This window comes from Gorilla gorilla, chromosome 23 (assembly GCF_029281585.2).
Source record: "Gorilla gorilla gorilla isolate KB3781 chromosome 23, NHGRI_mGorGor1-v2.1_pri, whole genome shotgun sequence".
Taxonomy (NCBI): domain Eukaryota; kingdom Metazoa; phylum Chordata; class Mammalia; order Primates; family Hominidae; genus Gorilla; species Gorilla gorilla.
The window spans coordinates 22003497-22029271 of NC_086018.1; the positions used below are offsets into that span (position 1 = coordinate 22003497).

At 42.7% G+C, this 25775-nt stretch overlaps 1 long non-coding RNA gene across 1 annotated transcript in view; it reads right to left on the reverse strand.

The window, feature by feature from the left end:
* LOC109024574 (uncharacterized) overlaps window positions 1-25775 on the reverse strand; it is a 52629-nt gene that overhangs the window by 26333 nt on the left and 521 nt on the right. The window contains exons 2-4 of the long non-coding RNA XR_008675178.2: window positions 6537-6707; window positions 4739-4798; window positions 3329-3456 (exon numbers count right to left, since the gene is read on the reverse strand). This is a non-coding gene — a long non-coding RNA (uncharacterized lncRNA). The remainder of the gene's footprint in view (window positions 1-3328; window positions 3457-4738; window positions 4799-6536; window positions 6708-25775) is intronic.

The window sequence follows — 25775 nt, forward strand, 5'->3', positions numbered from 1 at the left end:
CCCAGCTACTTGGGAGGCTGAGGCAGGAGAATGGTGTGAACCCAGGAGGCAGAGCTTGCAGTGAGCCGAGATAGCGCCACTGCACTCCCGCCTGGGCTACAGAGCGAGACTCCGTCTCAAAAAAAAAAAAAAAGAGATGTCTCAAGTAAGAGACTCCTAAATTTCATTTTGGGGCAGGAGAGATTCAAACCCTACTTGTTTTGTCAAAGAGCAAAAGACCTCTTCTGTGACCTACTCTAAATCCCGTCCCTTGGATTAGGAGGCCTGCTACTGATGGGATTCCTAACTTGGGGTAGCCATCTCACCTCAATGAATCTGTTATCTTGTAAAATGAAGGGGTTAGATGATACCCAAAATCCCTTATAACACCCAGAAAGATGGCTAAAACTTCATTCTTTGTAAGAATTTTTATTACTTTATAATAAAACTGATGGTTGCTACTATGGAGTATGAGCTGTGCGATCTTAGGCAAATTACTAAGTTTTCAAAACCTGTTATACTTTCTTTTTAAAATTCATTTTAATTTTTAAATATTTTATTTTCTTTTATATTTTTGAAACAGAGTCTTGCTCTATTGCCCAGGCTGGAGTGCAATGGCACGATCACAGCTCACTGAAGCCTTAAACTCCTGGGCTCAAGCAATCCCCTCACCTCGGCCTCCCGAGTAGCTGGGACTACAGGCATGTGCCACCAAGCCTGGATAATATAAAAAATTTTTTTTGCAGCAATGAGGTCTTGTTATGTTGCCTAGGCTTGCTATGTTGCTAGGGTTAAAATGGCCAATTTTATGTTATATATATATTTAAACCATAATCTTTAAAAGTAATATACCAAAAGTAATTCACTCATATAAAGTGAATTATACACTTTAAATGAGTGAATTATATGGTTTGTGAATTACACCTCAGTAAGAGGATATTCTCCATCCCAACCTAAACTTCTGTCCCCTCCTCAGAGGCAACTATTTGTTTCTTAGCTTTCTTTCTAGAAAGATTCTAGGCATAAACAAGTACATCTTAAAATCTATCATACTTTTTCTTTTCATACAAATGAAAGGAAGTGATATACCATTTTATACTCTGCTTTTTTTTACTTAATATCTCTTAGGTTGTTGTGTATCAGCACATGCAGATTTACTGCATTCTTTTTTTTTTTTTTTTTTTTGAGACGGAGTTTCGCTCTGCCACCCAGGCTGGAGTGCAGTGGCACGATATCGACTCACTGCAAGCTCCGCCTCCCGGGTTCATGCCATTCTCCTGCCTCAGCCTCCCGAGTAGCTGGGACTACAGGCGCCCGCCACCGCGCTCGGCTAATTTTTTGTATTTTTAGTAGAGACGGGCTTCACCATGTTAGCCAGGATGGTCTCGATCTCCTGACCTCGTGATCCGCCCGCCTCAGCCTCCCAAAGTGCTGGGATTACAGGCGTGAGCCACCGCGCCCAGCCTCGATTTACTGCATTCTTTTCCACTTCTACATAGAAGCCCACTGGAGGGACCTATCACACTTTATTTAATGAGTTATCTTATTGATGAATATCTTGTTTCTAGTCTTTTTTTTTGAGAAAGGGTCTCGCTGTATCACCCAGGCTGGACTGCAGTGGCGTGATAATGGTTCACTGCAGCCTCCAACTCCCGGGGCTCAAGCAATCCTTTTGCCTCAGCCCCTAAAGTAGCTTGAACCACAGACAGGTGCCACTATGTCTGGTTATTTATATATTTGGTAGAGATGGACTCTCACTATGTTGCCCAGGCTGGTCTTGAGCTCCTGAGCTCAAGTGATCCTCCTGCCTTGGCGTCCCAAAGTGCTGGGATTATAGGCACGAGCCACCATGCCTGGTACCCATGGTTTTAGGCAGACACATGAATACATCATCTATAGGATAAATTCCTAGTTCTCGTGTTGCAGGGTCCAAAGGTTAGCACATGTTAAGTATTACTATTGCCAAAATGACTTCCTTAGAATCTATACCAATTTACACTCCTACCAAGAATTCATTTACTCACTTTTTTCATTCAACCAATATTGAGTACCTATCATGAACCATGCACAATTCTAGGTCCTGGGGACACAGCAAATGAACAATAACAACAGGAATAAAAAGATAAAAATCCATTCCCTAATGGAGCTTACACTCTCACAGAAGGAGAGGGCAAACCAAAAAGTAAAATATGTAACATCTTAGGTGGTAATAAATTCTATGGTTGGCCGGGCACAGTGGCTCACGCCTGTAATCCCAGCACTTTGGGAGGCTGAAACGGGCGGATCACGAGGTCAGGAGATCGAGACCATCCTGGCTAACACGGTGAAGCCCCGTCTCTACTAAAAATACAAAAAAATTAGCCAGCTGTGGTGGTGGGTGCCTGTAGTCCCAGCTACTCAGGAGGCTGAGGCAGGAGAATGGCATGAACCCAGGAGGCAGAGCTTGCAGTGAGCTTGCGCTGGGTGACAGAGCGAGACTCCGTCTCAAAAAAAAAAAAATGCTATGGCTAAAATAAGGCAGAGAAAGGACTGCTGGCCATGGGTAAGGGCTGGTAATTTAAACGGGATGGTTAGGGTATAAAAATTCTAAGCCTCAGCTTCCTTATCTGTGAAGCAGGACAATAATAGTACCTATGCTGGCCAGGGGCTGTGGCTCATGCCTGTAATCACCGCACTTTGGGAGGCTGAGGCAAGCGGATCGTTTGAGGCCAGGAGTTCAAGACCAGCCTGGCCAACATGGTGAAACCCCATCTCTACTAAAAATAAAAAATTAGCCGGGCATGGTGGTGCATGCCTGTAATCCCAGCTACTTGGGAGGCTGAGGCAGGGAAATTGCTTGAACCCAGAGGCAGAGGATGCAGTGAGCCAAGACAGCACTACTGCACTCCAGCCTGGGTGACAGAGCAAGATTCCATAAAAAAAAAAAGTACCTATGCCATAGGATTGTTGAAGGAATTCAATGATACTATATCTGGTATACAGTAAAAATTTCCTAAATGACAGCTATTCTTATTATAAACAACTTCACAGCTAAGGAAAGTGTGGCCCAGGGATGAACAATTTGCCTATGGTCTGAGGGAAAATTAGTGGTTGGGTAAGAGCTAAAACCAGGCCTCCTGACCCTCCATGCAATACACTTCCAAATATATCAAGGGACCAAAAGCATTAAGATGCCATCCTACTGGGGCTGCTAACGGGCAACGTGGTTTTAGCTTCAAGAGTGCTCTGAGAATGTGATTTTCAACATGCAAAAGAGGGGAAGGGAGATGAGAGAGTACACAAGGTTCATTAAGGAGAAGCAGGCCAACTTCACTCAGGCCTAAGGCTGAGCCTGCTGGGGTTTGCTCACAAGACATTCAGATCCAGGATAGCGTTCTCAGCCAAAGGCAACAAGCATTCTGGCTGCTGCTGGCCCATCTGCTCTGATGAGACTCTCCCAAACCCTGGACTCCCATTGGTTTCATTCCAAGGAATCTCCTGGAGGAAAGATAAGCAGCAGTTAAGTCACAGCTGTAGAAATAATAAGATCTGGAGGGGCACTTATATCTGTTTGGCCGAGTTAGATTTTCAAGCAGGCCAAGTATGTGGTGATGGTGGTCTCTCAACTCTCTCTGTGCCTTTTCCTCACCCCATGGCACCTCCTCTCCCTGTCCACAGCCAGATACTATTTCCCTAGGCCTTCTGCCTACCCAGAGCCCTTTCCTTGTGTGGGTTCTATCCTTCCTTTAGCCCTATCCTTTCTTCAGTGAGCGTTTCATTCCCTCCATTCCTCCTAACCCCTACTTCGGAAATACATATTTTTAAAAAGGTGACACTTACTGGCTTAACAGTGTCACTATGGAACAGGATTCAGGGAAGTCAGTGTTCTGGGCTTGACCTCTGTTAATGTGTAGGTCCCTATATGACCTTGGGAAAACCAATTACCTTTTCTGGGCTTCAATTTCTTCATCTAAAAAATGTATTTCGGCTGGGCGCAGTGGCTCATGCCTGTAATCCCAGCACTTTGGGAGGCCAAGGTGGGTGGATCACCTGAGGTCAGGAGTTCAAGACCAGCCTGGCCAACATGGTGAAACCCCATCTCTACTAAAAATACAAAAATTAGCCAGGCGTGGTGGCTCACATCTGTAGTCCCAGCTACTCGGGAGGCTGAGGCAAGAGAATCGCTTGAACTTGGGAGGCGGAGGTTGCAGTGAGCCAAGATCACGCCATTGTACTCAAGCCTGGGCAACACAATGAGACTCGGTCTCAAAAAAAAAAAAAAAAAAAAAAAAAAGTATATCATGGCTGGGCATGGTGGCTCACGGCTGTAATCCCAGCTGTTTCGGAAGCCAAGGTGGAAGGATCCCTTGAGGCCAAGAGTTCAAGACCACCCTGGTCAACATAGCAAGACCCTGTCTCTACAAAAAAGAAAAAAAATTAGGCATGGTGGTTGTGCGTTTGTAGTCCCACCTACTCAAGAGGCTGAGGTGAGAAACTTGCTTGAGCCTAGGAGTTTAAGGTTTCAATGAGCTATGATTGTGCCCACTGCACTCTAACCTGGGCAACAGAGGGAGACCCTGTCTCAAAAAAAAATTTTTTTTAAGATGTATATCATGGCATTTCAAGTACCACAGTGTAGATTTTTCTGCAAAGGGCAGATCCCAATGATCCACCTGAAGACAAAAAGGTATACAGAGAAGTAGGAGGGCCAAAGGGAGAAACATTCAGAGTGGAGGTGCCAAGGCCACTAAAATGCTATTAAAAGGGGTGTAATACAAACCAGTATTTGTTGAATGGCATCCAGTATCCAGTCCTGGGGCAGCCATAAGGAAATTCATACCTGGGTGAGAGATTTAGGTTTAAAATCGATTCTTGTATTGGGTAGACCTCAATGCAGGGGAAATTCCAGACCAGCTTTGGACCATGGCAACTCTACTCTTAGGAAGGGGAACATAAGAAAGAAAAGGTACTTTGTCCCAGATCACTAGCCCCTCAGTTACTTGAACATCATGGTGTAGATCTGGCTGTGAGATTTCTCTGCAAGGCTAGAAAGAGGAAGATTGAGAAACATTCAAACAGATTGATAAAAAGGGTTCTTGAACTCAGATTTGAGGAAGTGACCTAAGATTTCAAAAGATGTTAGAATTATAAGCAAATGATGTGGATGTTTCCACTTCTGTTTAATCTGTGGACAATTACATTAACAGATGGAGCTTCTGCTGGGGCAATCTGAGAAAACTTAAAAAAAAAATCTCAGTGACTATCACTAATATATACTATCTTTCAAGCTGGCATCCATGATCTTATTTTTTATTTTATTTTTTGAGATGGAATTTCGCTCTTGGTGCCCAGACTGGAGTGCAATGGCGCAATCTCGGCTCACTGCAACATCCGCCTCCCGGGTTCAGTGATTCTCCTGCCTCAGCCTCCTGAGTAGCTGGGATTACAGGCATGCGCCACCATGCCTGGCTAATTTTGTATTCTTAACAGAGATGGGGTTTCTGCCATGTTGGCCAGGCTGGTCTCGAACTCCCAACCACAGCTGATCCACCCATCTCGGCCTCCCAAACTGCTGGGATTACAGGCATGAGCCAGCACGCCCGGCCATCATCCATAATCTTAATTTCATCCACAGAGAAAGGTAGAGAGCAGCAACGGGAATTGAGACATGAGATTCTGAACTCTGAAATAATCTATGATAGTCACTACATCATTGTTCCTGCCTGGAAAAACAATCCAGACCCCAAACTTTTCTTCTTTGATGCCCTGCAGTGGGGTTGACAATAAACTCTCACAGGCTTGAGCCTTGTGGCATCATCAGTACAGCAGAAACAGTTGCAGACATTTTGGGTGAAAAATCAACCAAGCCTGCTTAAATCCCTCTGCCTGCTGGGACAAAAATATGGTCAGACTTCCAGAGTCAGCAGTGCATCCTAGCAGAGAAACACTGAAGGAGAGATGGCACTGTTTTCACGGAGTCTTCAGTGACTTTCCACTGAGCTGTGGGAAAATCTGACAGTTGACTGTAGCTGAGTCATAACCCAGAGGTCCTGACCACTCAGATATTTGAAGATTCCTTTCATTCCTTTCCCAAACGGGGAACCTGGCAAACTCCAATTGGTTAATTCCATTTACCTCCTGTTCCTTGCAACTACATGTAGGTATAGAGTAGTGTGCTCTCAGCGGTAGCAAAAGGGTATCAGAATAACAGCATATACACTTTGTAATTATAATAGCTTATATTTATCTTCTACTTACTGTGTGTTGGGCACTTTCGATTTTTTTTCATTGAATCTTTAAAACTGTTCAGCAGTGTATTTACTATTATTATCCCCAGTCTACAGATGAAGAAACTGAGGCTCAGAGAGGCTAATAACTTGCCCACAGTCACATACCTTTGGTGTGAGTTGCTGAGGTTTAACCTAAACATTCTAACTCCAGAGTTTGTGCTCTAGCCACTATGTTATACTGTAGCCAAACACCAGCATGGATATCCCAAGCTCAAAGGCACTTCAAATACCACAAATCAATCAATTTTCCGGCTGAGAAAACAGGCCTAGGGAGATTATAGGAATTACCTAGTGATAGAGTCAGGGTTCCAGGCAGATCTCTTCACTCCAGAGATCTACACTCTCTCCACTGCATCAGAATACTTCAGGTTCGTAGACAAGCATGTGGTGCACACTTGTAGTCCCCGCTATGATCGCGCCACTGCAGTACCGCCTGGGTGACAGAGTGAAATCCTATCTCTAAAAAAAATAACAAAATAGAAAAAGAATGCTTTGGGTGCTCTCCATCATCTTGAGAATCTAGAGCTTTTCTATATCTTATCCCTTATTCTTTAGGGAATGGAACTTAATTTTATGTAAACATAAAATATTTTCACATAGTTTTTCTACAATATACTGATTTCCCAATCCTTCCCCCCTCAACTTTTTTACATAGACTTTTTTTGAAATGGCATCTTACTCTGTCATCCAGGCTGAAGTGCATGGCTCAATTTCAGCTCACTGCAACCTCCACCTCCAGGGCTCAGGTGATCCTCCACTACAGCCTTCTGAGTAGCTGGGGCTATAGGCACACACCACCATGCCCAGCTAATTTTGTGTTTTTTTGTAGGATGGAGTTTCACCATGTGGTCCAGGGTGGTCTCAAACTCCTAGGCTCAAGCAATCCACCTGCCTCGGCCTCCCAAAGTGCTGGAATTACAAGCATGAGCCACTGTGTCTGGCCTATGTAGACTTTTAAAGGGCATTTTAAGTTCACAGCAAAAGTGAGTGGAACACATAGAGCTATCCCACAGACCCCCTGCCTCCACACACAGCCTCCCCTGCTACTGACATCCAGCACCAGAGTGGTGCATTTGTTACAACTAGTGAACCAATACTGACACGTCATTATCACCTGAAGTCCATATGTTTGGATTAGGGTTCACTCTTGGTGTTGTATATTCTATGGGTTTTAGCAAATGTATAATGACATGTATCTATCATTATGGTATCATATAGTATAGTTTCACTGCCCTAAAAATCCCGTCTGGTCTATTTATTCATCTCTTCCTCCTAAAGCCCCTGACACCCAGTGATCATTTTACTATCTCCATAGTTTTGTCTTTTCCAGAATTACATATAGTTGGGATCATATAATATACAGCCTTTCAAATTATTTCATTTAATAATAAGCATTTAAGGTTCTTCCATGTCTTTTCATGGATTGATAGCTTGTTTCTTTTTAGCACTGAATAATATTCCATTATATGGATGTACCATACAGTTTATTTACTCATTTATCTACAGAAGGACATATTGGTTGCCTCCAAGTTTTAGCAACTGTGAATAATGCTGCCATAAACACTCATGTGCAGGTTTCTGTGTAGACATAAGTTTTCAACTCCTTTGACTAAATACAAAAGAACAATTGCTAGACCATATGGCAAGAGTAAGTTCAATTTTATACAAAACTGTCAAACTCTCCCAAAGTAGCTGTACTGTTTTGACTCCCACTGGCAATGAATGGGAGTTCCTGTTGCTCCACATCCTCATCACCATTTGGTGTTGTCAATGTTTTAGATTCTAATAGGTGTACGGTAGGATCTCACTGTTGTTTTAATTTGCAATTCCCTAATGATGCATGATTTTAAGCACTTTTTCCTATGCTTATTTGCCATCTTCTTTGGTGGGTGTCCGTTCAAATTTTTTGCCCATTTTTTTTAAGAGATGGGGTCTCACTATGCTGCCCAGGCTAGTCTCAAACTCCCAGCCTCAAGTGATCCTCCCACCTCAGCTCCCCCAAGTGCTGGGATTACAGGTATGAACACAAGCCAGGTCACCCTTTTTTTTTTTTTTTTTTTTTGAGACAGTCTTGCTCTGTCGCCCAGGCTGGAGTGCAGTGGTGCGATCTCAGCTCACTGCAACCTCCGCCTCCCAGGTTCAAGCGATTCTTCTGCCCCAGCCTCCTGAGTAGCTGGGATTACAGAGAAGTGCCACCATGCCCAGCTAATTTTTTGTATCTTTAGTAGAGATGGGGTTTCACCATGTTGGCCAGGCTGGTCTCGAACTCCTGACCTCGTGATCCACTTGCCTTGGCCTCGCAAAGTGCTGGGATTACAGGTGTGAGCCACTGTGCCTGGCCCCAGCTATGATTTCTAGTAGTCAATTATTGAGTGTTTCCTGATCTCTGCATAATGCCCTCCTCTACCCCTCCCTCTTAGGAAATGACCAGCTAAGGCTCCAGTATGCTCCCTCAGTTCTCATTTCTAGGGAGGCTTTCCATCTCTAGGTCTTACCTGTGTAGTTTATTCTTTATATCCTGCCTCCTGTCATGGGGACAGTGTCCCTATTCCTCTCATGCAGTTTGTCCACAGTGACCTTGGCCCCACTAACCTTTCCAGCCTCTTCTGTATCCAGACCAACTTCACTTTCTTTAGTGAAGGATTAGAGATGGATAAGAGCCTGGAAACGGCCATGTGTAGTGGAAAGGGTTTAGTCTTAGTCAAATAATTCTTGACTCCTCTGGGCAAGTTAGTTAACCATGCTGAGTCTCGTGCCCAGTGGATAGGACACCCCTGCTTATAAGGTGATAATGAAGATTAAACATAAAGTCATGTAAAGGGGTTAACCCATATCCTAGAACACTACAGATACTGATTTCTCTCTCTCTTCTGGCCTTTTTCCCACTTCTCACAAGAAATGTTCAAGAAAGCTTCATTTTTAAAAAGCCCAGGCCAGGCGCAGTGGCTCACACCTGTAATCCCAGCACTTTGCGAGGCCAAGGCAAGTGGATCACGAGGTCAGGAGTTCGAGACCAGCCTGGCCAACATAGTGAAACCCCATCTCTACTAAAGATACAAAAAATTAGCTGGGCATGGTGGCACTTGTCTGTAATCCCAGCTACTCAGGAGGCTGGGGGAGAAGAATCGCTTGAACCTGGGAGGTGGAGGTTGCAGTGAGCTGAGATCGCACCACTGTACTCCAGCCTGGGCGACAGAGTGAGACTCTGTCTCAAAAAAAAGAAAAAGAAATCATAGCTGAAGGCTGGGTATGGTGTCTCACGCCTGTAATCTCAGCACTTTGGGAGGCTGAGGCAGGTGGATTGCTTGAGTCCAGGAGTTTGAGACCAGCTGGCCAACATAGTGAAACCCCATCTACACTAAAAATGCAAAAATATTAGCTGGGTGTGGTGGCACATACCTGTAATCCCAGCTACTTGGGAGGCTGAGGCAGGAGGATCACTTGAACCCTAGAGGCGGAGGTTGCAGTGAGCTGAGATGTGCCACTGCACTCCAGCCTGGGCGATAGAGCAAGACTCCGTCTCAAAAAAAAAAAAAAAAAAAAAAAAAAAGGCCCAATTTATCTTCAAAGACCCTTTCTTGCCCCCTATTCAATTCATTCTGATCACTATTTATTGAGCCAGGGACCACCTTTTCAATACTCTCTCAAATGCTGAATTCAACACATAATTGCAAATTGGTCTCACTGCAGCATTAATATTGCTGGACACTGACACTGGTGGCCTGCTGATTCCTGCATCTCCTCTAACTTCTCTGAACATTTCTGTCTCAGGTACTTTATACTTCTCATCTTTCCACATCCTGATCTCTTCTATTCCCATGGCTTCAACCACCACTATTTGCTAAAATTTCCAGTTTTTTCTCTCTCTAGTCCAAATTCCAATCCTTAGGCCCCAGACCTGAATTTCCAGCTATTCACAGGGATCTCCTTCTGGAGGTCCCAGGGGCATCTTAATCTCCAAACTGGCTTTTTCTCCTCATGGCTCTTATTTCCTAAATGGCTTATATTATTAAACCAACACTCAGACAAGAGGCCAGAATCATCCTGAACATCCTTGTCTTCTACACCTCATATTCTATGTTGGAGCCATCACAATCCCTCTGATTTTCATTTCCACAGTGCCTCTTGAATCCATCCCCACTCTATTTCTAGGGCTTTAGTTCAGTCCTTTATCATGTCTCACCTCAGATATTGCTGCAGACTGGGAGCCCTTATTGCCAGGCACTCACCCTGCTCATACTCTGCTTAGAGCCCAGATTTATGTAATTAATAGACCTGAGAATATTAATCATCTGCTACAAAGTCTTCCATAGCACTAAGTGAAATACTAAATACTAGTATCTTTAGCTCGCATTAGGATGGAGGTGCCTCAACACTATTAAAGACCTTGTCTTATTAATTATTATATCCCATGGCATATTATTGTACATTAAATATTCATTAAGAAATGCTTATTAAATTAATGAATAAAAGCCCAGAACTATGCCATGTATAGTAGGGCATATGAAAGAAATATAGGATGGTCCCTGTCCTCTAGGAGCTTACACTGTTACTGGAGAGACAAGATAAAAACAAGAAACTGGGCCAGGCACAGTGGCTCATGCCTGTAATCCCAGCACTTTGGGAGGCTGAGGCAGGCAGATCACTTGAGTCCAGGAGCTCGAGACTAGCCTGGGCAACATAGCGAAACCTGTCTCTACTAGAAATACAAAAATTAGCCAGGCATGGTGGCACACGCCTGTAGTCCCAGCTACTTGGGAGGTTGAGGAGGAAAAATGGCTTGAGCCCAGGAGATAGAGGTTGCAGGGAGCCGAGACAGCATCACTGCACTCCAGCTTAGACGACAGAATGAGACCCTATCTCCAAAAAAAAAAATTAGGAAAAAAGGAGTTTGCCTAAAATAAGAAAGCAGTAATTTTTTTTTTTTTTTTTTTTTTTGAGACAGAGTCTAGCTCTGTCACCCAGGCTGGAGTGCAGTGGCATGATCTTGGCTCACTGCAAGCTCCGCCTCCCGGGTTCACGCCATTCTCCTGCCTCAGCCTCCTGAGTAGCTAGGACTACAGGCACCTGCCACCATGCCCTGCTAATTTTTTGTATTTTTAGTAGAGATGGGGTTTCACCATGTTAGCCAGGAAGGTCTCGATCTCCTGACCTCATGATCCACCCACCTCGGCCTCCCAAAGTGCTGGGATTTCAGGCATGAGCCACTGCACCCGGCCAGAAAGCAGTAACTTTTTTTGAGTGCTATAATAACACCAAAGTGGCCAGGTGCGGTGGCTCATGCTTGTAATCCCAGCATTTTGGGAGGCTTAGGCAGGCGATCACTTGAGGTCAGGAATTCAAGACCAGCCTGGCCAACATGGTGAAACACCATCTCTACTAAAAATACAAAAAATTAGCTGGGCCTGGTGGCACACGCCTGTAATCCCAGCTACTCAGGAGGCTGAGGTAGGAGAATTGCTTGAACCTGGGGGGCAGAGGTTGCAGTGAGCTGAGATCATGCCATTGCACTCCAGCCTGGGCAACAGAGCAAGACTTTGTCTCAAAAAAAAAAAAAAAAAGTGAACATATACAAAAGCTATAATAGAAAAACTACCTTTTGATACATATATATACATACTCTTTTAATGAAGCAATCCTTTGAGAAAGATATTATTATCCCCACTTCACAGACAAAGAAACTTTGGCACAGAGCCATTAAAGAACTTGTTTGAAGTGACACAGCTACATGCAAGACCCTGTACTAAGCACTACTGACACAGATTAACAAAATAGTTCATGCTTTCAAATATCTCAAAATCGAATCAAAAATTCCGAAACTAAATGATTCTCTCATAAACAATTACCTATACATCAATGTTGGGTATTGTAATAAATATACACATAAGATGGGAGTGTTATTTTAGGAATATTAAGCTTAAACTATTACGCTGAAAAGGCTCTACTAGAAGACAAACACACTGAAATAGGAGAAATTAGCTTCCTAGATAATACAGCTTCTTTGCTAATACAATGACGCAGGCAAGATCCGAGCAGGCAGGTGATGATGGTGGATGCAGTAAGACTGGAGAAGGGGCAGGATGCAAGACAGTTCACAAACAGGAATGACAGTAAAAGTTTAATGTAAGAACAAAGAATCAGGCTTAAGTTTTTAAGTCTTGGAAACTCAAGGATATTAGCAAAGACAAAAGATACATTTATTTTAAGGTATGGTATACTGAGCTGAAGACTGCTTTGCTCTGAGATAATATAATATAATATAGATTCAGAAATGAGACTTTACAAATCATTAGCAACCAGGCTTGAGTTGTATCTAAAGAAAGAATTTAAAAATATTTCAATTAGGCTCTGTGTCAGTGGGATGGCCTCTACATGTTTTCTTTGGTTTTATTTTCTCCTCACTCTCCACTGGTCTCTATTATCAATTCTGTTTGCAGCACCTTTTCCATGGAAATGAAGTGTGATTATAAAGTAACAATGCTGAAGTTTAAGCATACCAGAATTTATCCAAAAATGATTCCATAAATGTTGTTTTTGCTTTAACACTTTTCTGGAACTTCTGTGTTGGAGTTGCTTTCAGAGTCCATCTACAATCCCAACAAGGAAGCCAATTATTTCACAGTCATATTTTATTTGTGAACACCTCTAACCTGATCATCCATTAACTTAGCTCAGAGTTAATTTCTGTTTTTTCAAAAGTAAAATCTACCCTCGAAAAAAAAAAAAAAAACAGATTTCTTGAGTAACCAACACTAAGGTTATTCCAGGGGTTGTGCTCCTTAGGCAACTTCATGAGAGGCTTTCCTGTAGGGGAGACATGGAGAATTAACATGTCTGAGCCCTTGCTGAGAGCTGGGCATTGGACTGCTAATTATTTCCCAGACCTGCTTTTCATGTAATCCTTGAAGCAACCATTCAAGCAAGTACTGTCATCTCATGATAAAGAATAAAAGAAAGTTCAAAAAAGTAACTTATATAATACATAGCAGAGTTAGAACTTTAAAAACACAATTTTGCTACTGTACCATGCTGCTTCTAATAAAATAAGAACACCACTTCCCAATGAACAGAAAAATGATCAGTTAAACAGTATCATTACTATATAATCCTATATTATATGCCTATAGCTTTAATACTCTTTTAACATCATTTGGTTCCCTGCCACTTTCTGTACTGATTAACTCAGGAAAATACTGAGAGAAATATGAGCAATCAGCCATGAGAGTCTGTCACAGATTTTGAGTTAAGTCTATCTGATAGAAACAGAATGTAAGAAACAGAAATGTCTTTGGAGCATCAGGCTTGACTCTCTCTAATTATACTAGAATAATATGGGTTAAGTACATTATAATCCAGGTCAACAAGCAAATAGTATTTCCTTTCCCTTATACACCTTCCAATGGAGGCTACTGTATATTTACCACCAGGGCTTTATTCATGCACTCTTAGTTGAACACAGATAATACGTTTTACTTATTCCTCCTTTGAATTCTACTCATTTACCACTGGAACACTATCCACATTTATATATAGCAGACTCAAACTATCTTAAACTGAATTGGAAGACTGCAGGCTTGAATTATTTAAAAGAAAAACATTTCCACTTGTCCTGCCAAGTACTTGATCAATGCTCACTTAAGTGATGTAATCATCTCCTCTCATTTTGTAAGCTCTATTCTCTCTCTTCAGGTGACTAAGCAGTCTGCAATCTTCCTTCCTTTAATTGAATAATTTTCAGGCTTGTGTCTTATCCTTCCGGTTTTTACAAATTCATGCAATCATTTTCTCCTGTGACTACAGTAAAGGGTTTTATGGCTATGGTCCTTTCGTTAGCACACATGTCTCTAGAACTCTCTAGATCTGCTACACATACACTGTCTCAACGCAGACTTTCATCTACTCTTATGTTCCAGATAGACTAGCTACTCTGCAATGGCTATCTTTTTCTGCTTGTGGTCTTGCTTTTCCTTCTTTTTGATTGACCTTCCTGTGCCTTCCACACATCCCTCTGGCTCAGGTATTTTTTTTCTCCTAACTCAGATATTTTTTTTCTCCATACCTCTCAGATATTTCTTTTCTCCTACCTCTCTGGACCTGCACGGTACTTTTGGTAATGTTATCACCTACTATTGTAAACACAGCTACTGTTTATCCCACCTCTGGACCTGCACGGTACTTTTGGTAATGTTATCACTTACTATTGTAAACATAGCTACTGTTTATCCCACCTCTGGACTTGCATGGTACTTTTGGTAATGTTATCACCTAATATTGTAAACATAGCTACTGTTTATTAAGCACTAGCCATGTGCTGTGTTTGGAGCCTTATGTATGTAACACAAACTATCCAGCTTTTCCTCCTACCCCTCACAATGCACTTTCCAGCCCCTATAAAGTCTGTCACTTACAGGCCTGGCACAGTGCCCGGCACATAGCAGGTGCTCAAGAAATGGAAGGTATTATCATCATAATTATGAGAAGAAGCACCATATGACTTATTCATGTTTGACCCCAATGTCTGGTTCGTTTAATATTTGTTTACAAAACTAGGCAATGGGCTGGGCACGGTGGCTTACGCACTTTGGGAGACCAAGGCGGGCAAATCATTTGAGATCAGGAGCTCAAGACCAGCCTGGCAAACATAGTGAAACCCTGTCTCTACTAAAAATACGGAAATTATCTGGGTGTGGTGGCACATGCCTGTAATCCCAGCTACTTGGGAGGCTGAGGCAGGAGAATTGCTGGAACCTGGGAGGCGGAGGTTGCAGTGAGCCGAGATCGCGCCACTGCACTCCAGCCTAGGCGACAAGAGTGAGACTCCGTCTCAAAACAAAAACAATAACAAAAACAAAACAAAACACATCTAAGCAATTAAGAGAATAAATGTTGAATGGTTGTAAGCCATCTGTAAGACAAACTGTGCAGCTTGCCATGGACTACTGAAACTAACTCTTTCTGGAGTCTGGACAGGACAAGTACATAGTGGGGCTGCGCTGCCCAGATGCATGGCCTGGAAGTCTGGCAAGAAGCTCTTTTTGGCTAGTGACTGCAGAGGCTGAGTATAGAAAAGGGCCTTCAGTGTGTTGCTCCAACACAGGCCAGTATCAGTTTGGCTCCCTAGGTGCAGAATGTGTGGTCAGACCAACTCACTGGGATCAGAGAGAAACATGAGACTGTAAGAGAGGATTCGGATGATGAAGGAATTCCTGATTCTTAGAACTGAAGGCTGTAACAGTTGCACTCACACAGGCACAAAGGTGGGGCTCTGGGGCTCTGGGATTTGGCAATGGCAGTCTAGGAAATAGTCTATGTTAGTCTGGCAAGATGTGGCAGGATATGCCAGTCACAGTGGTGTGCTCCTGTAGTCCCAGCTACTCGGGAGGCTGAGGTGGGAGAACAGCTAGAGTCCCCGCGTTTGAGACCAGCCTAGGTAACATAGCAAGAACCGATTTCAAAACAAACAAACCAAAAAACAACTCACAGAAAAGAGGCAGCAGGACACAAAATTCAGATTCCAGATTCAAGTCTTTGGCAATGCTAAGTTTAAAAGGGGGCTGTGCACTGAGATATCAGAAAGAGACTTGAGTTTAAGGAAACAAGAGATTCAAGATTAGAGCACAAAAGGGTTTTTTTTGTTTTGTTTTGTTTTTTTGAGACAGGTTCTCACTCTGTCACCCAGGCTGGAGTGCAGTGGCACAATCACGGCTCACTGCAGCCTCTACCTCCTGAGCTCAAGTTATCCTCCCACCTTAGCCCCCCCAGGTAGCTGGGACTATAGGCACATGTCATGATGTCCAGCTGATTTTTTTTTTTTTTTTTTAAAGATGAGGTCTCATTATGTTGCCCAAGCTGGTCTCAAACTCCTGGGCTCAAGAGATCCTCCCACTTTGGCCTCCCAAAGTGCTGGAATTACAGGTGTGAATCACCACGCCCAGCCACAAAAAGGTTTAATGCCCTAAACTAGTTATTAGATTTGGGACATTAATTCAGGCAGGGCTAGCAGCAAGCAAGGTTGAGATCTGAAGTAGGACTCAGATTCTAGGAGTGAGGGCAGAACTAGTCTAGTGTTTAAGGTGGGGCTGAACTTGCCAGTGGTTGAGTCTGTTGCTGGGGCAGAGAACCTGGTAAGTTATTACAATACCGTAAGCCTTCCACAATGAATCATTAACATACCTTATAGCTTCTCAGAGTACACAATCTACTTAGCTTCAGTACAAAGTATTTTAAGATGCCAATTATCTGCAGATGGTGAAGTACAGAACATAAGTCTGTTTGGCCTAACTTAACAAATACATAATTCTTTATATACACTTGTTTCGCCCCGGGCTGTGTACCTACTTGACCTCTTAACCCCCATCGATTTTTGTCCCCTTACGATTCTCCAGATACAACCACTTGCAAGTTGAAATTGCTCTTTGCAACCATGAGGTAGTTGTTTCATCCCCAGATTCTGGGACTAGAACTCTTTTCACCATTAGGTTCCAGAAACTAGGGTCCAAATACTCTTGCAATAAAGTGTTTCCTTTAAACCAAATCCAACCAAACATACTTTTAAAAAAGTTAATAATAAAATCTTCCCATCATCTGGCTCTTCAGTAAACTCACAGTTACTGACTTTTACTTCATCAAATACCAGGCTGTCTTGTATCGTTCTTTGGCTTATTTATGGTTCTTTGGATTTGACATCCCTAAGGTTTTCTTGGTTCATGTTACAGCAATATACAGAAATCACAGACTGTAATTCAACTACCCATCTGATGATTGACTATCTTCTACAACACTCCCACCAAGTGGTCATCTGGACCGTACCTGAACACCCTGAATGAGAACTCATCACTTGCAGAGACTGCCTATTTCATTTTTTTTTATATCACCTAATGAAAATAACTGTATTGGCCTGAAATATCCTCCCTAAGTTTCTTGAGACAGAGTCTTGCTCTGTAGCCCAGGCTGGAGTGCAGTGGCACGATCTCAGCCCACTGCTACTCACTGCTACCTCTGCCTCCCGGGTCCTGGTTCAAGCAATTCTCCCGCCTCAGCCTCCCAAGTAGCTGGGATTACAGGCACATGCCAACATGCCCAGCTAATTTTTGTATTTTTAGTAGTGACGGGGTTTCACCATGTTGGCCAGGTTGGTCTTGAACTCCTGACCTCATGATCTACCCACCTTGGCCTCCCAAAGTGCTGGGATTACAGGCGTGAGCTACCACGCCTGGCCTCCTCCCTTAGTTTCTATCCATTGACTCCAGCTCCTCTCCTTAGGGACATGTGGAACAAATACAAACCTCTTATATGTGGCCCCTTCAGAAATCTGAATGAAGTGACAATATCCTTCCTGAGTTTGTTTGCCTTGTTTTGCTAAATACATGTTCCAAGTGCCTTTAACATTTTGTTGTTGTTGTTGCTGTTAGATCTCTCTTTTCTGCATATTCAAGATGATCTATATGTCGTGTAGCTATCACAGAGCTAGATTAATTTCAGGTGTGCTCTGGTCAGCACAGAACAGAATGAGATAGTCATCTTCCTTGTGTTCTGCACACTATACTTCTCATAATGCAACCTAAGATTATATCAGCTTTTTTTGGCAGCCACACACACTGTTGACTCACATTGAGCTTCTAGTCGACTCAATACCCCTAATTCAGCCACACGTATTGCTGCTAGGCCCAATGCATACTTCTGCAATTGTTTTAGCAGGGAGGAAGTGGTAAAGAGAAAGGTTTATTTATCACATTGATCCTTCATGAAATTTGGGGCCCAAAAATTCAACCTGGGATTTTACATTCCTGTCATACATAAGCCTATGCTTAGTTTGCTATCCTAAATGATTAGACAAACTAGTGATGAGTCATGGACTGGAGTTCAGCTTAGGCTAGTCAGCTTTGCTTTGTTTCATGGTCTCATGCAGCCTTCTCAAAATTACCGATCTTTCAAATGTATGCTATTTATCCCAAGAAGAACTGGTGGAAAGACTATAAATGATTCAATGCAAAGCCATTATCACCACTGAAAAAAACAACGCAAAGATAAGTATCCAGTACATTAAACATGGTATATTTATAATTTGCCATGGAAGAATGATATCTAAACACCTTCTCCTTGATTAAAAATAGCATCTATAGAGATAATGCTGTATAGATTTTCAAAGATATTTCAACTTAGCTTATTCCATTCCTTCAAGAAAGTGGGGAAGGTATCATTATCCTCATTTCTAGTTCAGTTCAGTCCTTATTGTACCCATGGTATTCCAACACAAGTGAGACCCAGCCCATGTGATTAAGGCACTCATATCCAGGGTGTTCTCATTTCTAGTCCAGTTCAGTCCTTATGGGACCCATGGTATTCCCACACAAGTGAGACCCAGTCCGTGTGATTAAGGCACTCATATCCAGGGCGTTCTCCTGTAAGTGTCAGACAACATCTGCTCTGCTTGCCCTTGCCATCTGGATTTTAAAAAGGATCTCATACTCCGTTAATCATAAAATCATAGAATCTATGAGAATTAGTCTAATATCTTTGAAGATTAGGAAGAGGTATCAAATAATGCACCTAAAGCTGCAGTTACCTAATAGTAAAACCAGGATTAGAACATATTTGTATTCTAACCAGTATTCAGACCAATCTTCTTTCTCTTACACTACTATTTCTCAAGATACAAGTAGGTAACTGTCTGTCATCTACAGCAAGGACATTTCTGAAAATGGGATCTGAGATACACATTCTCTGCAACTCAAGAATGTTATGGCTAAGGATCCCACCAAACTCCTAATCCAAGGGAATATGGGCCAGGAAGCTAATCAGGGAGGGATGAACCATGAGATGCTGAACCAGCGACTTCCCAGTAAACGGATTTGTGCTATATGAAGCAGCTCCCCCAATATCTACCATTGTTAGAGCCACTTGAGGATTTAGACTACTTGTGTTCTAGATAACCAGGCTGCAGAGACAGCTAGAAGTCATGTTGAAAGGAAATAATTACAAATCTGCTACAGCCAAAGGTGGTCTTTTTCAAAAGCAGGCTAAATAAGCCGCTGAGTTAATATAGCTAAAGGAACCCGGTAAGTGACTATGATTGCATCAGTGCACTCTAGCCTGGGCAACAAATTGAGACCTTGTCTCTAAATATTTATCAATACTGATATGGTGTCCAATTTGATTCAACAATCATTTATTGAGTGCCAGTTATATGCAAATCACTATAGACTCAAAGACATGCCATTCCTTTATCCTTAAGAAACAACAGATTCAGGTTGGACATGGTGGCTCATGCCTATAATGCCTATAATCCCAGCACTTTGGGAGGCCAAGGCAGGAGGACTGCTTGAGCCTTGGAGTTCAAGACGAGCCTGAGCAACATAATGAGACCCTGTCTCCAAAAAAAAAAAAAAAAAAAAAAAAAAGGGCATGGTGGCTCGTGCCTGTGATCTACTTGGGAGGCTGAGCTGCAAGGACCACATGAACCCAGGAGGTTGAGGCTACAGTGAGCCATGATTGTGCCAATGCATTCCAGCTTGGGCGACAGAGTGAGAGACCCCACCTCTAAAAATAAATAATAATAATGACAATAATGTTTATTTTAAAATAGCCACAAAGAAGTGATAAATATTTGAGGTGATGGATATGCTAATTGGCCTGATTTGATCATTCCGCAATGTATACATGTATCAAAACATCACATTGTGCCCCATAAATATATACAATTATTATTTGTCAATTAAAAATAAAATTTTAAAAACACTTTAGAGGTTTAATATGAATAAAGAAGGTTTACTATGAGTAAAGCAGAGCTGGTCATGAGAGGAGAAGAAACCCACAACAAAAACAAGGGACAAAAAGGAGGCTGCTAAAATGGGGGCCATAAAACCTTATTTGTCACAATTTTGGCTGGGTTGGCCTTGCTCTGCTGCAAAATCCATTTTTGGTAAGTTTGGGTGGGCTACTCCAAGACTTTTTCATGTGAGACACTTAAGTCTACATAAGGATAAAAACAATAAAAAATGCTAGTGAAAAAAGAATTGTGACTTCTGGGCTAAGGAATGCAATGTAGGGACAAATTAACCCAGAAATTGGGTTTTAGAATGTTGCTTAGAAATTGGATCACCTCAGATCTTTTTTCCCTTGACTATAAGTAAAATATTGGCTCTTACAGTTTCTTTCCAGTAAATACCATGTTTAACTTGGAAATCTGACAAATACCAAAAACCCTATCCCCTTACCTCACAGTATTATTGGATGATCAAATGTGACAAGATGATGCAAAAGTCTTTTGTGTGTTGTAAAGTGCTAAATGAGGGCATAAACAGCCCCTCTGGGTCATAGGAGAAGACTGGTGGGATCTCCATGTCATGGCCCTTATTAGAATTGTTCACCATTGATCATCATAACATTTCAGTCCTTCAAATGTAAATGAGTAAAAATAGTACCTTACTATATGATCCAGCAATTTCACTGCTGGGTGTATAAACAAAAGAAAGGAAATCAGTGTATCTAAGGGATATCTGCACTCGCATCCCATGTTTGTTGCAGCACTGTTCACAATTGCCAAGATTTGGAAGCAACCTAAATGTCCATCAACAGATGAATGGATAAAGAAAATGTGGTACATATACACAATGGAGTACTATTCAGCCATAAAAAGGAATGAGATCCTGTCATTTGCAACAACATGGATGGAGCTGGAGGTCATTAAGTGAAATAAGTCAGGCACAGAAAGACAAACCACATGTTCTCACTTATTTGTGGGAGCTAAAAATTAAAACAACTGAACTCATGCAGATGGAGAGTAGAAGGATGGTTGCCAGAGGCTGGGAAGAGTAGTTGAGGATGGGGGAAAAGTGCAGATGGTTAATAGGTACAAAAAGTAGTTAGAAAGAATGAGTAAGATCTAGTGTTTGATAGCAGAACAGGGTGACTATAGTCAATAATTTAATTGTACATTTAAAAATAACTATAAGAGTATAATTGGATTGTTTGTAACACAAAGAATAAACGCTTGAGGGGATGGATACCCCACTTACCATGATGTGATTATTACACACTGCATGTCTGTATCAAAGCATCTCATGCACCCCACAAATATATATACCTACTATGTCCTCACAAAAATTAAAAATAAAAAAATCTAATTACCTATACACATTACTTTTTAAAAAGTACTTTAAATACCTTCCCTAAGGATTGAAATAAACACATATTGTGACTTTAAAAGTAATACCTAAAAACAGACACAAATACTTTTTTTTGAGACGGAGTCTCGCCCAGGCTAGAGTGCAGTGGTGCAATCTCAGCTCACTGCAAGCTCCATCTCCTGGGTTCATGCCATTCTCCTGTCTCAGCCTCCTGAGTAGCTGGGACTACAGGCACCCGCCACCACGCCCAGCTAATTTTTTGTATTTTTTAGTAGAGACGGGGTTTCACCATACTAGCGAGGATGGTCTCGATCTCCTGACCTCATGATCCACCCGCCTCGGCCTCCCAAAGTGCTGGGATTACAGGCATGAGCCACCGCTCCCAGCCCCACTAATACATTTTAAAAAATAAGCTCCTTCTGCAGAACCAGCTTCTATAATGAAACTGTTTTCTCACAAATAAGCATATAGAGGAATTTATACATGGCTAGATTATTAGAATCATATTTTATTAGAATTAGGACAAGACTTACATCATCTCTATAGACTGTCTCACCAGTTCCCTCCCCTCCCCAGTCTTTTTTTTGTTTTGTTTTGTTTGAAACGGAGTCTTGCTCTGTTGCCCAGGCTGGACTGCAGTGGCACGATCTCAGCTGACTGCAACGTCTACCTCCCAGGCTCAAGTGATACTCCTGCCTGAGCCTCCCAGTAGCTGGAATTACAGGCATGCACCACCATCCCCAGCTAATTTTTGTATTTTTAGTAGAAAATGGGGTTTTGCCATGTTGGCCAGGCTGGTCTCCAACTCCTGACCTCAAGTGATCCACCCACCTCGGCCTCCCAAAGTGCTGGGATTACAGGCCTGAGCCACCGTGCCTGGCCCCTATCTTTTTTATAACAGGAAAACTGAGGTTAAAGTAGAACCCAGACTAAACTGCAGGTTTTCTGACTCCTGTTCTAAGACTCTTTTCTTCTATAATTTTTTAAAAAAATATTTCAAACATAAAGAAAAGTATTGGTAATAATAAGCACCCAGATTTTTTAAATGTTAACACTGTCATATGTCTCAGATCTCCTAAAAAGAATTAAAACATTATCTATCAACAGATAATTCCCATTCTTCTACTTCATTCCCCTATCTCCCTCTCCAGAGGTATCCATCATGTTGAAGTTGTGTGTATTCTGTCCTTCCTGCCCATGTTTGTATACACTTACCAAATTATGGGTTATATATCCTTAAACCACACCATGTTGCCAGAGAAAGAGTTGTTCTTCCAAACCAGGAAGAATCCCTCACTCTAGTATGCTTCATGCAGTTATAACCTTTTGGGTTGGTGGGATATTTCAGAAAGAAACTAGGGCAAAGCCTTAAGTCTTTTTAAATGATTACCACAGAGCCGGGCACAGTGGCTCACGCTTGTAATCCCCGCACTTTGGGAGGCTGAGGTGGGCAGATCACCTAAACTCAGGAGTTTCAGACCAGCCTGGCCAACATGGTAAAACCCCATCTCTACTAAAAATACAAAAATTAGGCGGGCGTGGTGGCGTGTGCCTGTAATCCCAACTACTCTGGAGGCTGAGGCACAAGAATCACTTGAACCCAGAAGGTGGAGGTTTCAGTGAGCTGAGACTGCTCCACTGCACTCCAGCCTGGGTGACAGAGGGAGACTCCAACTCAAAAAAAAAAAGCAAAAAACAAAATGATTACCACAGAAAGAGCTAGTGAAGTATCTTGCTATCATTCAGAGTAAAAAGTAAATTGGGCAAATATAAACATTTTTAATACAACTTTTTAAATCCTAAGTTTTATTTATGAAACACTGGTTTATAATGAACTAGTACGAATGACCTGTCACTGAACAATAGGGAAAGATGAACTAAACAATTTAACTAGTAATAATAGCTTCTACTACTGCTTCGAGGTCCAGCTCAGTGTTATCACCTTAATGAATTTGTCCATGATCCCAGAGTTGATTCCTTCAATAATCATTTATTGAGTGCTAAAGTCCTCTGGATACAAAAGTAGATCCGGTCTATTTTCTGAGGACAGCACAGAAATAACTACACAATACTGTTTAATAAATGTAACAAGAGAGCTATCTATGAAGGCCTGGGGGAGCCTAACTTTTTCTGGGACAATTGGAGAAGTCTTTACAGAAGAAGTGATGTTTCAACTGCATGGTGGAGGATGAGAAGGCGGTCACAAAATGAAGGATGAAAGGTGATTCCAGGTAGGGATACACTTAATGAGAGGGTACAAAGGATGGTAAGATACTAGTTTTAGAAAGACAACTAAGGATAGACATTGGAGGTGGAGAGACAAGTTAGAAGACTGGCAACAATTCAAGCAAAAGATGACAGGAGGCAGACATGAGGAGGGAGGAGGAAGGATATGAACAAAATCCAGGAGATAAATTTAGCAGAACTTGATGCCTGATTGTATTGAAGAAAGAAAGAACATGGAGGAGCTGCAGATGACTCTCAAAAACTTGGCAAATCAGTGGGTGGTGAGGCCATTACTGAAATAGGGAATACAGTGCAGAAGATAAGAGGCTGGGCGCGGTGGCTCATGCCTGTAATCCCAGCACTTCAGGAGGCTGAGGCAGGCGGATCACCCGAGGTCAGGAGTTCAAGACCAGACTGACCAACATGGTGAAACCCCATCTCTACTAAAAATACAAAAAATGGGCTGGGTGTGGTGACACACGCCTGTAATCCCAGCTACTCGGGAGGCTGAGGCAGGAGAATCGCTTGAACCTGCGAGGTGGAGGTTGCAGTGAGCCAAAATCGCACCATTGCACTGCAGCCTGGGCGACAAAAGCGAAACTCTGTAACAACAACAACAACAACAAAAGAAGATAAGAGCCTGCTTGAGAAAGGAGGTGAAAGTTCATTCAGTTTGAAGCATTTTGAGTTGGCTTTGAAGCCTCTTCCATGAGACCTCCAACAATTTCTCTAAGCCAGAAATCACCTCTTTGCACTCCATAGTATCTTTTTCATCTCAAATTATTTAAATCTGCTGTATTTACAAGTTTGTCTTTCCTTTTTTTTTTTTTTTGAGACGGAGTTTTGCTCTTGTTGCCCAGGCTGGAGTACAATGGCACGATCTCAGCTCGCTGCAACCTCTGCCTCCCCTCCTGGGTTCAAGCGATTCTCCTGCCTCAGCCTCCCGAGTAGCTGGGATTACAGGCATGCGCCACCATGCCCGGCAAATTTTTGTATTTTTAGTAGAGACGGGGTTTCACCATGTTGGTCAGGCTGGTCTCGAACTCGTGACCACAGGTGATCTGCCCGCCTCGGCCTCCCAAAGTGCTGGGATTACAGGTGTGAGCCAACGTGCCCAGCCGTCTTTACTTTAAATCACAAAGAAAAGGTACTAGGTCTTATCTGTCTTTATATGGCTCTCTTAGCAGTGTCTTACACATAGAAAGTCCTCAGAGTTTGCATTCTTGAGAAGGCAGCTCCATCAGATACTAGAAACTGTCAGCTAACATTTATCAAAACAAGGAACAAAACTTGTGAATTAGCAGCTGAAACAAAATACCTGAAGTATAATATTTTTAATGTTAGTAGCTGATTCTAGATATAAATTAGCTCCCTTTGTGCTCATTTTACTTGCCTCTTTTTTTTTTCTTTGAGATTGCGTCTCACTCTGTCGCCCAGGCTGAAGTGCAGTGTTAAGATCATAGCTAGGGAGCCTCGAACTCCCGGGCTCAAGCGATCCTCTCACCTCTGCCTCCCAAGAAGCAGGTGCGCACCACCATGATAGGCTAATTTGTAAAACATTATTTTGTAGATACAGGGTCTTGCTGTGTTACCCAGGCTGGTCTGGAGTTCCTGGCCTCAAACAATACCCCTTTCTAGGCCTCCCAAAGTGCTGGGTTTACAGGCATGAGCCACCGTGCTGGCCTTTTCTGACTTTTAAACAACCCCGCAGCGTAATCTTTGCATTCCTATTTTACAGATAAAGCAACAGAAGCCTCCAGCGACTAAGTTAAACTTTCCTGGGGTCACAAGGTTTACAAGTGGCTGAATAGGATTTCTGCAGACTGGTTCCTTCACCCGGCTGCCCGCCGAAGTAAGCGGGCCTTACTGCCCTAATTCTCAATAGGACCCCAAAGAGGACGCTTCTTTGCTCCTGAAGGGATGGCACCCTCTGGATTAGCGGTAACAGCAAATGGGGCTCTCACTCCTACCATCTCAGTGACAGTTTAAAGCGCACCCTACCGCAGGAAAGTGCCCATATTTGCACACACGCGGCAGAGGGCAGGGCTGAAAAGGGGCCCTAGGGTGCAGGGGGCGCGCCCTCACCCGGGGACCCCGCATTTTACAATATTAGCTCCACCGACGCGCACGGAACTGCAGGCGAGCAACTGACCTTCGGCTCCAGCGGCCCCAA